The 16853-nt window shown below is 38.4% G+C and overlaps 1 protein-coding gene across 3 annotated transcripts in view; it reads left to right on the forward strand.

Annotated features, from left to right (window-relative positions):
- The first annotated feature begins 1632 nt into the window (after window positions 1-1632).
- The window catches only part of phactr4a (phosphatase and actin regulator 4a), a 54012-nt gene continuing 38791 nt past the window's right edge, over window positions 1633-16853 (forward strand). Inside the window, exons 1-2 of one of the 3 annotated variants that reach the window (XM_053231293.1) lie at window positions 1633-1764; window positions 1879-1998. The gene's annotated coding sequence lies outside the window, so the exon portion shown is untranslated. The other 2 variants (XM_053231292.1, XM_053231294.1) reach the window with 2 other exon arrangements.

The following is a 16853-nucleotide window of genomic DNA, read 5'->3' on the forward strand; positions in this document are numbered from 1 at the left end:
GTGAAGAGATATAATGGATGCATGAACGGATGCATGAAACACTCCACAGCTATGCTAGAATGGTGTTTTTATGAAGCATCTTAAGAAGCAATACAGAATAAGGTAGACTGGGAAATATAGACTGTGATTTAGGCCTACTGTTTAATATACAGTGATTTTTTCTGCTACTGCAAGAAATATATTATAAAATGTTACTTACCTTTTAGAGCTGTTTTTTGCACTGTGATCTTTATTTAATTTCTTCATAATGAATTTTAGAAAAGATTGGTTATGAATACTGAAAATACTGAAGATTTTGTAAACCCTGTTACAGAAATTTGATTTACTGATTCCATGAATCAATGCATCATGAAGGTAAAAGACAAAAAAACCAATGAAAATATGTCCCAAATTACCAAATGTACTGTCCTAAATGACATTAAAAATGACTGTTTAGTCTTGAAATAAGGGTAAGCCATGCTTATTTAGAATATATAATACACTCCGCTCGTCTGTCTTCGAAACAGTTACTACAGTAGAGTTAGTGACATCATCAGTGGACACACCATAATTGTCAGGAATATAACTTTTGACTTCAAATATGAAAGCTCATCTGATGAAGACGAAAGGAAGAAGGGACGCCAATTGTACCAGAAGCACATTTAATGGGAATGTACAAATCAATATGAGCTAGGTTGTCGAAGTGCTATAAAGTGAGTGTGGCTTCTTCGGGATCTATTTCTGTTCGCAGAGCAAAAATAAACAGAACTTTTGCTCATATTGTGTCTGAAATGTCACTTACTCGATATTCATTTCTTGTTTATAGAATTGTTGTATAAAAGCAATATCATACAAGCAAGAGTGCAGTTATACTGAATATGTTCAGTATAACCATATGACTGCGATATTGTTTAAATATAAACATTTCAACTTCACATGTAGATAGTCATCATTTTGAGGATTTCAGAAATGTATCATGTGTATCAGGTGCATTTTGATTTATTAATGGCTAAGAACCATAGACAATGTGGACATTAAAAATACATAGGGGTTTTGATTGACAATCTGGAAGATACAATACATCCATCGATCCATTCTCTGTACCGCTTGTCCTACACAGGATCATGGGGAACCTGGAGCCTATCCCGGGGAACTCGGGACACAAGGCGGGGGACGCCCTGGACAGGGTGCCAACCCATCACAGGGCACAACCACACACCACGGACAGTTTAGAGACGCCAATCATCCTCCAGCGCATGTCTTTGGACTGGGGGAGGAAACCAGAGTACCGGAAGGAAACCCTCGAAGCACGGAGAGAACACGCAAACTTCATGCACACAGGGCGGAGAGGGGAATCAAATCCCCAACCCCCCGGGTGTGCAAGGCAACAGTGCTAACCAGTAAGCCACTGTGTCCCCTACACATTAAATACTTTTAAGGTGTATACATTTTGTGTATTTAAAAAAAAAAAAAAAAAAAAAAAAAAGTAGTACAAAATCAATCCACCAGATGGCAAACATGACTCAAGCACCAAATGTGGTTTGCTGTTGCCTACAAATAAATAAATAAATAAATAAAAGAATGAATGAATGAATGAATGAATGAACCAGTCATATTTTAGCTTATACCTTTAACGTATTTGTAGAAAACAGTTTGTCTAAAAACTCGCTCTTATCCACTCTGCACACTTCCATCCAGCACCCTCCACAGCAGCAGCAGCAGGGGGAGTTTAGAACAATTTGGCAACCCGTGATCTTGTCGCACTGTATGTAAAAGACAGCCGAGGTAGGCTGAGAGATTATTCTAATCAATGTGATTAATATCTGCCTCGATTCCCAGCACTAGCCTGAATTTTCTCAGGTTCTCTGTTGTGTTCTGAGTTTCTGGATCTTTCCACAGACCTCTTTACCACAGTGCAGATTTTACTGCGTAGCTCAGGGTTTAACCTGCGGTCAGTTCAACACTGAAACTGGGTTTCATTTATGGTTTAAGCGCCTCCTAAACACATCCTGTGAGCAGGTAAGACACTGAAAAGTTTCTCCAACTTACAAAAAAACATTTTTTTAAACTTTTTTTTTACATGTTATGTACTTGTCATGCACTAATAACGAGTATAACAGGTTGTAAATCTAACCAGGAGACTGGAGTGCATGCAACCTGTTGCTTATACAAGGTTGTTTGCTAAGCTAACTCGCTAACAGGAACTTTAACTGAGTTTTAAACTTTAGCCAGGAGGCAGTTAGTTGGAGCACAAACCTGTATAACACGGGTTCACGGTCGTCTTAGACGTTGTCGTAGAAAAAAAAGAGAAATAGCAGTCATTATAATGGCATTGCATATTGTATTATAATGGTAGCTAGCATGGAAAATGGTTTGGTTTGATAGCACAGGTAAGTTGCTAGCTGCTTAGCAAGTTAGCCAGCCAGCTTGTTTATACTCTGTTACGTATTTTTTTTACTTAAAAACAGCTTATTAAAGGAGGTTTTTATTAGGTGTACCAGCTGCTATTACTAGAAATGAACCCATTTTGTGCGTTAAGTGCTCTGTATAACTGCTGGAACTTGAAGCACCTGTCATACTGGATTTCAACACGGTTTTTCAGCAAGCAGCTGCACACTGAGGTCACCTTGCGAGATTAAACAGACTCCTGTGATGTTTAGTTTAATCTTTCCGGATGCACTTTGCTTGGATATTATTCCCCTACACATTAAACCACTGTATACACAGAGGCAGGTCTTTCAGGGGAAAGTAGCTAGCTCACAAAGAAGTCGCCAGGTGACGTCACAGACTGATTTACATATTGTGTTTGGTCATCATGATCGTTGGCATATCAAATTAAAGATTATGGTGACTGAAGAAGGAAAAAAAATTCACTTAGTACATAATATAATAGAATAGAGTTTCATCAGAATGGAAACTAATAGTCTAATAGTTTATTTCTTAAATAGTTTGTTTGAAGTCTTTGGTGAAGGCACTGTGCACAAAGTAAACTTTTACACATTTACAAAATGCTGTACTTTCTATCAAGACTTCAGAAAAAAGTGAGTTTAAAATGAAGTGTGAGGGTATGAAAAACAGGCTGATGGGAACAGGTGTGATCAGTGATTGCCTGAAGGGAACAGTGGTGATTGGTCGATGGGAACGGTGGTGATCAGTGATTGGTCGATCGGAACGGTGGTGATCAGTGATTGGTCGATCGGAACGGTGGTGATCAGTGATTGGCTGATGGGAACAGTGGTGATCAGTGATTGGCTGATGGGAACAGTGGTGATTGGTCGATGGGAACAGTTGTGATCAGTGATTGGCTGATGGGAACAGGTGTGATCAGTGATTGGCTGATGGGAACAGTGGTGATCAGTGATTGGCTGATGGGAACAGTGGTGATCACTGATTGGCTGATGGGAACAGTGGTGATCAGTGATTGGTTGATGGGAACAGTTCTGATCAGTGATTGGCTGAAGGGAACAGTGATGATCAGTGATTGGCTGATGAGAACAGGTGTGATCAGTGATTGGCTGTTGAGAACAGGTGTGATCAGTGATTGGTTGATGGGAACAGTGGTGATCACTGATTGGCTGATGGGAACAGTGGTGATCACTGATTGGCTGATGGGAACAGTGGTGATCAGTGATTGGTTGATGGGAACAGTGGTGTTCACTGATTGGTCGATGGGAACAGTGGTGATCAGTGATTGGCTGATGGGAATCAGGTTTTCACACTCTGGTTTCAGTCAGGGTTTCACACTTTTGTGTGTGTTGACGGCGCCTGCTCTCTCAGCTTGTATAAACCACAGCTGTAATGTGATCTGAAGAGCCGAGGACGTTTTTCTTTGCGTTTTCTCTGCAGCATGACAAGCGCATGAATTCGTCTTTAACTTACAGTGAGAGGAAATCTGAGAGGCTGGTGAGGGAAGGACGGTTTATAGCTGCTGTATCCTGTCATGTGGAGCTTCCAGTCTGTAAATGTCTATAAAGCATGAGGAGTCATTAAATAATGAATAAAAAGTGTAATCGTGTAGCATAAAGGGAGTAAAACACGATGAGGTGTGCTGCTGTCGGAAAACGATCAACGTTGGGGTGGTAACAGTAACCCTGCATCACGTCAGGCCACGTCATGCGATCTCGCTGTGGATTTTTTCTCATGATAGCGCTCTCTGTCACGTTTTATTCCTTATGTGCCATGTCACAGGGTGTGTACTGTCACCAAATGGATCTATGAACATAACATTGAGTTTTTTTATTGCTTTGGTGGCCTTCACAGACCCAGGATGTACAGTTCTGAAGGCCAACAAGTCGTAAACCTTCAGTATGGTGTAGTATAGTGCTGTTTGAAACTACAGGCTAGTCCAGATCACACATTTGTACTTTCGAGATTGTGGTTTGAGCTGAAACCAAAGCCAGCCTCCCGCTCTGCGCATTCCTGTACATTCCTCATGTGTGTCACCAGCGAGTCAGGACAAGCGCCGTGCCCGACGGTGCTGATATGCACAGGTTTAACAGCGGGAGAATGAGGTACCTGAGGCTCTGTATTTAGATACAAGCTAGAGAAATGAAACACATTTTCACTAAACCCAGTTAAGGACAGATTGGTACGGCGTGAAAACCTGCACTGAAGGTAAGCGATTTCTTTTGAGCGAAGTAGTGATTTGCGGTTCTGAAAGAGATTTGAGAGAGTATGAGAGAAGGCTCAGGGACATGGCTGTTGTGAATCCGGTATCTGCGTATCTGTGCTGGCTTGCTTATCATGTTTATCAGGAAGTAGTTGCATTTCCACAGTGCATTCCCAGAGCCTTGGAATAATTATCAACAAATATAAACTCGGCAGACGAAAAGTTAATCATTACAGAAAAGCTCGCATGCAGCATGTGCTGTTTTTTTTTTTTTTTTTTTCCCCACACAAAGCTCTGTAGAGATTTTATTTTAGATTTTCTCTCTTAATTCGAAATGCAAGTGAAGTCAGCTTTCAGTTAGAGAATATATCGCGATTAAACAATGCGTCTCTGTTTATCAAATCTAATGTTTCGCATTTTCTTGGAGTCCTGCGGCTGCTTTTCCTCACAGTGCATCGATGAACACATTTACTGCCCTCTGATTTGTATACTTTATAGTTATTAGCAGTTTAATTTAGTGATTTGCCAGTGCAGCGAGGCGTTTGACAATCAGGTGCAATAGAAAGCAAACAGAGAAATCAGGTCACTTTTGATTTGATTTCCAAGTTGAACAAATGGGGGACTTTAATAAGTCTCCTCAAACCATGATCTGCTATGCACAGTTGTTGTTGTTTTTTTTTTATTTTTATTTTAAATATTCACTTTCTCTTTTCATCACCACGTCTTACTTTTTTTTTACGGAAATTTTCTGCGTCCACACCTTCCTAATAGGCATATAATTTCAGGCAGGAATAAAATGTCATGAGTCTTCTGTCACATTGTAGTATTTCTAATTGTTATTGGGCAATTATGTTTTCAAACATCATGCTTAAAACTTTAGAAAAGGTTCACATAAAACACATTTCGGATCGTGTACAAAGAATGAGCAAATGTGTTTACAAAATGAGACACTCCCTGGGTGCGTATTTGCTCATAGGGAATTTTAGGTCTTCAGAATGTATAGCATCTCACACAATAAAGAACAAGGCCATATTTAAGAAACGTTTATATAGCTGTCATGTATACTATATAATTTTTTTTCTATTCAAAGCACTATTCAAAGTGTATTTGTAATACCTTTCAGTTTTTGGGTCATAACTACAGCATCTTGGTTAAAATTGTTCAGAAATGTACAGGAAATAAAGCCTACACCACATGTAGCCTCAGATTCCTGTAGTTTGCTGACAGGAGTGCAACCCGATGTGGTCTTCTGCTGCTGTAGTCCATCCTCTTTAAGTTTCAGTGTGTTCTGAGATGCTTTTCTGCTCACCACGGTTGTAAAGAGTGGCTATTTGAGTTATTGCAGCCTTTTTGTCAGCTCAGTTCTGTCACAAATTGTGCCCTGCCTCCAAACACACCCTTGAGATTGCTCATGGACATACTCCTTAAAGGAGAGGCTTATGTCTTCTGTGTCACTTTGCAGGAGTGGAAAATTGATTTTGATGTCTTGATGCTCTTTCTGTCTCTTCTTTTCTCGTTCAGCCATTTGTTAGCTGTTGGTAGTACAACTTCACGATAGATTGAGAGATAGAAAGATAGAGAGATGAAGTGGTTTTGTTTTCAAAACATATGACATGTCAACATTACAAAAACCAAAACATCCAGACCATCAACAAAACTGTTTAGGGCCAAGCAGGAACCCAAAAAAAAAAAAAAAAAAAATCGTTTCAAAATCTTGGTCAGTTATTGTGTAAGACCTGTGAACACCCCAGCTGAACTTGCTAAGCAGCTTCAGTCTCGGGTACAAAGAGGGAAGCAAATGCCGGTCATGAAAACACAGTCACGTGATGTAAGTGTGAAGCGCATACATGATTTACATCCATTTTTATACTCCTCAAACCATTCAGTGAGCCCGCGTGTCCTGTGGATGGCTTGGGGGCGGAGTCATCCTGGAAGAAATGTTCCATCATCAGGATTAAGGTGATCAGTCAGAATAACTTTGTACTTTGGATTTGCAGTGTCGCTTCCCTCCATCGTCTTTGGAATGAGCTGTTTAAGCACTGACGCTAAGATAAAATCCATCACTGTGTAGCTGTTAAATGACAGCTCTTGCTGATAATCCGAAGAAAAGCTACCTGAAGAACAGATCACATATTAGGCTGGTGAGATTGTGTGTAATATGCCATTGTCTGATTGAGGATAGTATCACCCATGGCGGAAAAGAACGGGGCGTGGCCAGGTCTGTGTAACACGTTTTGTGTACACAATACGCTGTGACAGCATGAAAAATACTGGAACCTGGCTCCGAGTCGGTTGTAGCGTTAGTGTCTTGTCTTTTTTTTTTTTTTAAATTAAAAAAGTAATTAATTACTTAATTACTTGCTTAATTACTCATTAACAAGGTCAGGACTGTAAATAAACCTAACGATTTATTAGCTGTATCAAAGCTCATTCTAAAATCGCATTAAGCAATATCACACAAGCAGGAGTGCGGTTATACTGGATATCGGCACGACTATGATTTGGTCGTGGGTAATCGCAGCCACGCCAATATTCAGTATAACCGCAATATTGCTTTTATCCAACAGTTCTATAAACAAGAAATTAATATTGATAAAGTGACATTTCAGACACAATGTGACGAAATGTTTATTTTTGCTCACAGAGGCCCGTGATTGGCTAGTGTCTCTGTGATTGACAGGGGAGAGAGTATGTCATCCCTCCCACCCAGAGAACACAGCCAGCTTTGCTCTCTTGCTCTCGTGGCATTGTTGGGATTTGAACTCACAAGCTCAGTAGGATTGGGTGAACCTCTTTTCTGTTGCGCCACTCTTAAATCTAGTTTTGTACACGAGGACAAAAAAAAAAAAAAAAAACTTCTACCTCAGATCATACCAAGGAACCAAGCAAGTTGGGAAAACATTAACTGAGGCTATCAACAGATTTATTCCTAATCTCTTAAATTTTAGCTAGCATTGTAACAACCCTGATGTTGTAGCTGTTTGCTAAAAGCAAGCTGTCATGATACAAAATGGTGTGATAATAAGAACAAGGTATACATAGCAACAGCTAGATTACAGTGATGGGTATTAGGTCTTAATCTTGCTGTCACAAGTTAAAGCTTAGATAAGGTAGGAACTAAGCTGTCTGATGCTTAAAATGTGAGCAAATGACTACAAAAATATCGTTGTTGAGAAATAGTGACGCAGTGTTTGAAAATGTAGCAAGTAATCTTGAAAGGTAAATATACGTCAAAAGTATTGTTAGGTGATAGAAAAACAGCTACTCAAAAATCACGTGAAATCGCTTCTTAGCTGTGATTTGATTCCGGATGTTCACGTATTTCCTTCTGAAACAGGAAGTCGGAGTGACAATGTGGTAAAGTGTTTGACGAAATTACACAATAGCTAAATCTAGCCAAACCTGACAGTAGCATGGTGAGCTAGCTAAACATGGAGAACAGCAAAGAGATTTCATTTGAGAAACTTTTAATTGCTCTGAGAGATGGAGAAGCCCTGATGGAGTAAAAACACCAAATCACGTTATTGTTCAGTTTGAGGACACGACATATTCCAGTTTTGAAGAGCCCCAAAAAAACACCTGAGAAAATCACAACCTCATACAAAAATAAAGAAACTCTAACTATTGCTCTCACCCAAACTCTCACCCAAGCAATCTTTGGAAAATTGAAGTGTGTGGAAAGACGCAGAGCCAAAAGCAATCCATATTTATATATGTGTGTATATGTATGTGTGTGTTTATTAGGGCTGCATAATATATCGAAATTATTGAAGTAATGCAAAAGTAATGGGCAAGGGCATCGAAAGTCAAAGTTTTAGGGCGACGCAGATAGCAGAGCATCACCAGCAATGTTTCTTTTCCTCAAAAGAACATGAAATGTATGTTGGTTATGTCATTTTCAGTTTTTAAATATGTATAATTTAAGTTGATTTTACACATTTAAAGCATTATCGTACCGCAGATCCCATTATTTAACAAGTGTGTGTGTGTTTGTGTGTATATATATGTATATGTATATATATGAACACTAGTTTTGATTTCAGAAGCACTTTAAACACAGTGAAAAGGTAATTATAATTCCTTAATTCATGCCTCTTTTGGGCAGTCATGTACATTCAATCAATATTTATGGCTTTTCCAAGTTTTTAACTTTGGTCATATGGAAGTTTGTATTCACTTTAGACTAATCTGCAAAAATGAGATTTTATTAATGTAAACTTCAGTAGGAAGATGCTTGTGGAAGAAAAGAACATGAAGTAGTCTTGCTTTTTGCTAGTGTAATGCTAATGCTAACGCTTCTCTGAGGTTACTAGCGCATATATTCTTTTGTCTCTAGTGTACTTTCACCTCTCTGAGCTATGTAAATACACCACAGCAGGATCAGGTCACACTACCAAACCTGTCAGTCCAGCTCCATCTTTCCATTTCCTTGTTTTTTTTTTTTGTTTTTTTTTTGTTTTTTTGGTTGTTTAAATCAGCACGGGGCGCTACAGAGCTAGAAAAACACGTATTCACGTGCATTGATCTCGATTCATGCTGTAGCACAAGGTGAAGGTCTGGTGCATCGTTTAAACAGTAACCTTTCAGCCCAAAGTGTTTCTGGTGCTTGTGTTCACTCGCTTTGCCTGCAGGGTGGAACGAACACTAGTGCATTATGGGAGCTCCACTCGTTACACAAGCTTATAAAGGAGTGTGCCTTCTGTCTCAAATCCAGGTGTGTTTATCTGCGACGACTGAATTTTATTTGAAATTTATTTTATTTATAAATACATCTCTCAGGCTAAGTCTTTGTTAGAGCAAGAAAATGGCTGCCCCCTTGGCAGCAAAGTTTACCCACTAGTTATGAAAAGATCCGTTTTAATTTTTAACTTGGTGCATTTCTCCATTTCTTTTCACTTATCATGTGAAGTAGTTGTTGAGAAAGCTTTAAGTAAATCCCAAACCACAGACTATTGTGCTAAATAGTGGGCCAAAATAGTACACCATGAGTAGTTAGTTAATTTAATGGAGTGAGGTGCTATTTAGAACTTTTTGGGACGTAGCCTGTCTCTCGATCGTGTTGTATAATGATCTGGGGGAAAAAGTTTTCTGTCCTCTGCTACTCACAGTATTTAGTTGCTTAGCGCATTTAACCGCAAATTATTTGATGCCATAAGGGATATATTTTATATTTGGTATATAGTTTTAATCATTCGTAGGTTGAGTAAAAATTACCGGTGTAACAAAACACAGATTTCACGATACGATACGTATTGTCGTTTCTGCACCACATTACGATACATTTTCAATACAGAATTAGAAAAGAAATACCAACATAATTTTTGCTTTTTATTGTTATTCTTTGTTTTTTTCTAATTCCAACAAAAAAGCAACAACGCTTATTGAAGGCAAAACTCGCCCAAGTAATTTTCTTAGAAGACTAATAATAATAATAATAATAATGATAATAATAATAATAATGATAATGACACACTTGGGTCAGCTAGTTCATTTACAGTCTGATCTTATCTTTCATTTTGCTGTTACCTTTAAGCTGAAATGTGTGTGAGGGGATTTTATAACGTGCTCGGCTCAGGATTCTCAGCATCTGAGTAGGACTGGAAATCAGGAGCTAAAAACATCCCTAATGGAGCGAGTAATTTGTTTTTCTCCCCCCGAATCGGCTCTTAGCGGCTGTTCAAGTGCTGTGTGGAGAAACACTTGCTGCGACTCGTGTTTTCTCCTCGCTCCAGTAACTGACACATTTTGGTTGGTGTCTCTGCAAATGATTTAGCATGTTTGTGCACCTGTATTTGATACATCAAATCACTGTTGTACTCGACTGGCAAACCAAAGTGTTCCCAAACAGGATGAATGCCAGAATGTGTTCGGTTATTCAAGCTCAGGCTTGCCGTTGCAGTTTGGCTAATCAACCGTCTGAGGTAGGCTAAAAAAAAGTGTAGATTTTTTCCCATAGCCATTCGAAAGCAGTGCAGCTCTCTTTTAGGATATCATGTATTCTTTCAAATAGAACCGTACAAACAATTTCAATTTCCGATTTCACACTTTACTATAACCATAAAAATCAAACTGTATTAGATTCACAGAGCATTTCATCCCACAACTCCTGTATCGAAAAAACTGAATACACTCCTAGTAAATGTAAAGTGCAAATATTTGTATTATTATAATGATTTACCCAAATACAGAATCTCGATCTTGGTCTCGTCAAAAACCAAAAAAATAAAAAAAAATAAAAACATCTTTACTAGGTCACTTTCGTGCTTTCTGTCCACTCTCCATTATAGTACTTAATTATGCAGAGCTCTTGAAAGGGTTGTTAAGTGCACCTTCACTCCGCTCTCAGCCACTGCGCTCTGTAACTCCTTCAGAGTGACTGTTGGCCTCACTGCAGCTTCCCTCTCCAGTCTCTGTCCTGATTTTGTGCTGAGTTTTGAGGATCGGCTTTGTCTAGGTAGTGCTTGGGTGGTGTGATGCAGCTTCCGCTTCCTCACTACTGATCCAACAGTGCTTATTGGGATGTCCAAACTCTTAGATATAATTTTACACCCTGTTTCTATGTTACGAAATTCTATTACCATATCATTAACTTCTTTAAAATGCTCTGTAGCCTTCATTTTCACTCCTTTCCTTCAGACTGACTGTCTTCAGTGCCAGTTCAGCTGAAGTGGTTTCTGTTCAGAAAATGGAAGCTATAATTCAACACAGCTTCTGGACCCTGTGGGATTGAATACTTATGCAAGCACCATTTTTCAGTTTTTGATTTTCTTTGAAATTTGCCGATCAATTATTAATTTTGACTTTGGAAATTCACTGTAAGAGAACAGGAGTTTGTAATAAAAATCCGGACAGGAATAATGTATATTATTCAGACAAATTTGATAAATTCAGTTGGGGTGTAATACATTTGTAAACTTGTGTATCAGGTACAGAGCGACTCTACATTTGATGAAGTAAGCTTGCTCTGCTCGCTGGGGCGTTATGATGTGTTTAAACTTGCGTGATATGTAGGTAGGTTGTGTTCAGAACACCGCTAATGGCTCATCTGCTCGCGAGGTTCACATTATAAATAGTACACAGCAGTTAAACAGGTTTGACAGAGACACCACAGCTTCAGGAGTAACAAAATGATGGCCTAGCATTGTCCTACAGAACATCTTTCAATTATTAAAGGTGCATATTGTACAATTTTGAAAGTGTTTTTAGATGTATAGCTCTGTTTACGGTTTTCCTGGCTCAGAAATAGGCTAAAGTAGAGCTGCTTATTGCTAAAAGGCAACTCTTGAGGTGTGTAGCACAGAATGGTGTAGGGGACGGGGAAAGTTTGTCAGTTTGAAAATATTAGGCCTATATTTGGTGACGATTTGTTTTAAAGAGTCAAATCGGTTTTGCTGGTGATGGAGATGCACGATGCCAGATAGAAAACCAATCACGCAAATACACAAACTGCATTGCTTTTCATTAATGATATTCAGAAAACATTTTATACTGAAAAGCAAAACCTTCATTGCATTACTCTTAATGTAGTGTGATTTCTTCAGTGGAAAAACAGCAGTGTTCCTTTTTTTTTTCCAGTGCTGACTTTAGTCAGAAGTAAATGTACATCTCTGTTGCATTGCATGTCACTTCCACTAGTGCATTGCACTCGTGCCACAATGAAATGCAATCACTGTCCGATCACAACCCTAAGCTGTACTATTGCTTCTTCATTCCTAGACTGTTTGATTTAAGCTGAAGAGATAAAGGGACATGAGTGCAATGCAGTGGAGCGTTGTGTTGCTTTGTAGTCATGTCACAGATGAAAAGCAATACCATCTATGTATTGCATTTAAAATTTTCATGCTTGCACAATATACACAGTACTACCCTACAGGGAAAATAAAACTCCCAGACCACAACATGACTTAGACAAAACAACAGTTTTTTCTATTCAAATAAACCCTTTCAGACCAAAAATAAATAAATAAATAAAATAACGCAGGGCTGGAGAAATCATAAATTCAAAGGTTTGCACACCTTGAAGTGAAAGCTCCAGTGGCCCAGGCCTATGTTGTGGAAACCTACACTATATGGCCAAAAGTTTGTGGACACCTGACCATAACACCCATATGTCCTTGTTGAACATCCCATTCCAGATTTATTCCCCCTTTGCTGTTATAATAAGCTCCACTCTTCTGGGAAGCTTTCTACTAGATGTTGGAGCGTGGCTGTGGGGATTTGTGATCATTCAGCTACAAGAGCATTAGTGAGGTCAGGCGCTGATGTTGGTGAGGAGGTCTGGGGTGCAGTCGGTGTTCCAGTTCATCCCAAAGGTGTTCAGTGGGGTTGAGGTCAGGGCTCTGTGCAGGACACTCGAGTTCTTCCACTCCAGCCTTCACACACCATGTCTTCATGGAGCTCGCTTTGTGCACAGGGGCATCGTCATGCTGGAACAGGTTTCAGCCTCTTAGTTCCAGTGAAGAGAAATTGTAATGCTACAGCACACAGAGACATTCTATACAATTGTGTGCTTCAAACTTTGAGGCAACAGTTTGGGGAAGAACCATATATGGGTGTGATGGTCAGGTGTCCACGTCCTTTTGGCCATATAGTGTAAATAACTAGGCTAAAATGGTAGCGAACATGATGTAATAACATATGACAAAGTAGCTTAAGTCTGTGTCCTGTTCTAAAAGTTTCTGCATACTGTGTTTGCACCCTCGACAAAACCCAGCATCTTTTGTAGCTTATATAGTACTTTTAATGATTGTAAACATTCCGATGTTATTTGATCATACATTTATTATACTGTTTTGTCACTATATGACAATGTGATCAATTGACGTATAGTTTATGATAATTACTAGGTCAGGATTTATCACTGACTGTGATTATTAGAAATTTGGGCTGCATTGATACAGATGCTGGTGTCAGGAATCAGTCTGATATTGTGCTCATTTAATACTAAAAAAAAAAAAATGCTCTGATACCATATACTAGGTATGCTGCAGCACTAATGAACAGATGACACGAAACAGCAGCTATCTTGATGTGTTTCTCGATTATTGATTGCAATTAAAGCGATGCAGACTGCAGAGAGACTGCGAAAATGACAATAAGAGTGACCGCAGGTTCTACAATACAAGTGACCTGATAAAACACAGCTAATACAACTTTTAAATAGTATCTTTATTAGAGAGTGCCATTTCATCGGGAGATATCGAGTCAGTGGCCGGGAGCCAAGAGGGAGCTCGCTCTCTCCTGGTGGGAGGGATGACGTACTCTCCCTCTCCTGTCAATCATAGCGACACTAGCCAGTCGTGGACATCTGCAAGCTTATGTATGAGGAAGAGGGCGGATAGCACTTTCCTATGCCCTGTGCACAAAGCAAAATAAAACAATACAAAACTAAGGAAAAGAAAACCAAACAAAACACAAAAAAAAAACCAAACAAATACAAAACAAACCAAATGAAAACACAAAACAAGAGAAAATCAAACAACAGAAACCAAAACTCAAAACAAAACAGAAAACAAAAGAAAAAACAACATATAACTAAATCCCTGTTTGAAATGTTCATTTAGGAGATCTCGTTATCACGCCAGTCCTGTGGGATTGACATGATGAGGCTGTTTGGAGTATTGGATGTGTGTTTGATGGAACTGAACAGCATTTTGCTGAGGATTTTTTTATCATAAACATATAATTAATGAATAAAAACTCTGATAATGGTAACTCCATTAGACAGTTTCACAGTCTGGACAGTTTGGGCTTCTGTGTTTTTCTCGGTAGACTTTACTGTAACATATGGTATGACACAGGCCTTGCTATGAGTCACATCCCTACTAACAGAAAGAACAATTAGTTCAAGACCAGTTCTTCTACATCACAGCTGTTACTATCATGAGTCAGTTGTTGAATATAGTTGCTACAAGATTGAATAGTACAATGCAGCTCTGAGTTTTCACATTAAAGTGGTATTAAAATAATATGATTGACTCCCAAGTTGCAAGTTGTATCAACTATTCTGTATAGACATCTTTTTTTTTTTTTTTCCTTTCTTCCCCAAATGAACATGACAACCCCACTGAAACACCTTAAAGTTGGAGAATAAATGATAGTCTTCATGAACAGCAGGATGATTACAGCAGCTGGAGTGCAACTGGTGCAGATGAATAGTTGAATGACATAGTCTCTTATATATTTGGCAGTGTATTTTTTTAATTTATAAAATGGATAAACTTATAATAAGAAGGCAGTAAAATTCGTTAACCTTGCAGTTTTTGGCACTTTGAGTGGCTGGGGTAAAAATTGAGAATCAGGCACAGGGATGATGTTCAAAACACAAAAGAGAAATAACACACAAAAGAAAATACAAACCAAAACCAGAAAACAAACCACAAAACAATATAAAGCAAAAGAAAACAAAACACAAAAGAAAACAACACAAAACTAAAGAAAATACAACAATAAACGCTAAAGAAAAGAAAACCAAATAAAAGAAAAGAAAACGAAGAGCAAAAGAAATCAAAAGACCCAAACAAAATGAAACACAAAACAAAATTAGTGAAAACCAAACAAAAGAAAACAAAATACAAACGAAAACACCACAAAACTAAAGAAAACAAAACAAGAGGAAACCAAACACAAAACAAAGGAAAATCAAACAAAACAGAAAAGAAAAGAAAACACAAAACCAAACAAATGAAAGCCATACAAAATGATTATTTAACTGACTAAAGAGAACTGATTGTTTTTGTTTTTAATGAAACTGACTCAAGACCATTTAAATGTAAACAGTACCAGTGAAACACTTCAAGCCACTTTTAATTCTTGTAACTGTGATCAAGGAATTGCCAGTTACTCGCACTGCCACAGACGTGTGTGTGAAGAGCAGAGCAAGCGAATAGTTAAATATATTAAAAACCTAATGTGTGTGATTTATGTTAATTACAAACAAAACGCAAACAAAAGACAATTTTGTTCTAATGTTACAGTAGTATGATTGTCATTTAATGTCTCATGACGTTTCCTTTAGCAGTCACGCCATTTTCTTTCTATCGTAAACATCAGAGACTGGGGACAGGGGTGAGGAGCGATTGCCACATTTGTTTCGATTGGTTTTTCGAAACGTCATTCCAAAGTGCAGCTTGATACTGTGTCCATCTCTGCTCAGGACACACTCAGCACTCTTTCTCTGGCATGTGTGTGAGTCATGAATAAAGTGCTTTGGGTGTGGCACAGTGCTATTCAAACACTCCTTTCAAAGTGCACCAGGTAGAGATTGCAGGAATCTGTCCTTAAGGAACAAGAGAGACGTGAACGACACCCTCTTTAGATATGTTTCCATTCAGATTTCAATTTTAATCACAATTTTTGGTCTACATAAATAATTAAACATTATTGACTCCGTATAGATAGCTCTAAGGTTCACATTACAGATCAGTTTGTTTTTTTTACCTCTGGTCAGAGCTTCAGCTTTTTATGCACTGTATGTGTTTTGAATTATTTATTTAGTTTTAATTTTTATGCGAACGCTATAATTTGTCAGGATTTTTTTTCAAACCTAGTATGAGTATATTTCTTGGTACTCATCAGTACAGATACTTGTACATGTACAAGTAACCTACTTAGGTTATTGCTTTAACACAATAGAGAGAGCGACGGCGGCCAATCTGAGCGTGCGGAGCAGTATCAGTATCGGAAACAGTCATTAATAACGAGCACGAGATTTACGTTCGCAAGGCGTCTCAGAGCTCAGTGCTCGCAGAACTGAACTGCTCACATGCTGCAGTTTCTCTACACTCTCACTTTACTTATCTGCGATCATAAATACCTGTGTGTGCACAGTACAGGGTATCTTGTGCTTATTGGAATGAACTTAAAATCGCTATCCACACATTAATTATTGTACACAATCTAGGGACAACAAAGTAACTATAAAATAAACCAATGATACAGTATGTGAGTACAGAAATAATTAAAACAAAAACAATTCATTCTGCTCCTTACATTAGTAAGGGACGTGATCTCAGCTTCTCAGTTGTGTTCGTCAGTAGAAGGAGGAGCGCGTGTGAATTAAAACAAACAACAGAGTGCATCATGGGTTTGAATACTGTGTAAGCAATAAACAACAGCCTTTTACCACACAGAAGCTTCCCAAGGTTTTCTTTTTTTTTTAAACTCCTTATACATCATGAATTTGCCACTGACTGCAGATTTTGACACATGATACTTTTTTTAATGTGATGTCTGTGAAACAAGTGTTAGTTCCTGTTATCACTTT

The sequence above is a fragment of the Pangasianodon hypophthalmus genome, chromosome 29, assembly GCF_027358585.1.
Source record: "Pangasianodon hypophthalmus isolate fPanHyp1 chromosome 29, fPanHyp1.pri, whole genome shotgun sequence".
Classification (NCBI taxonomy): Eukaryota; Metazoa; Chordata; class Actinopteri; order Siluriformes; family Pangasiidae; genus Pangasianodon; species Pangasianodon hypophthalmus.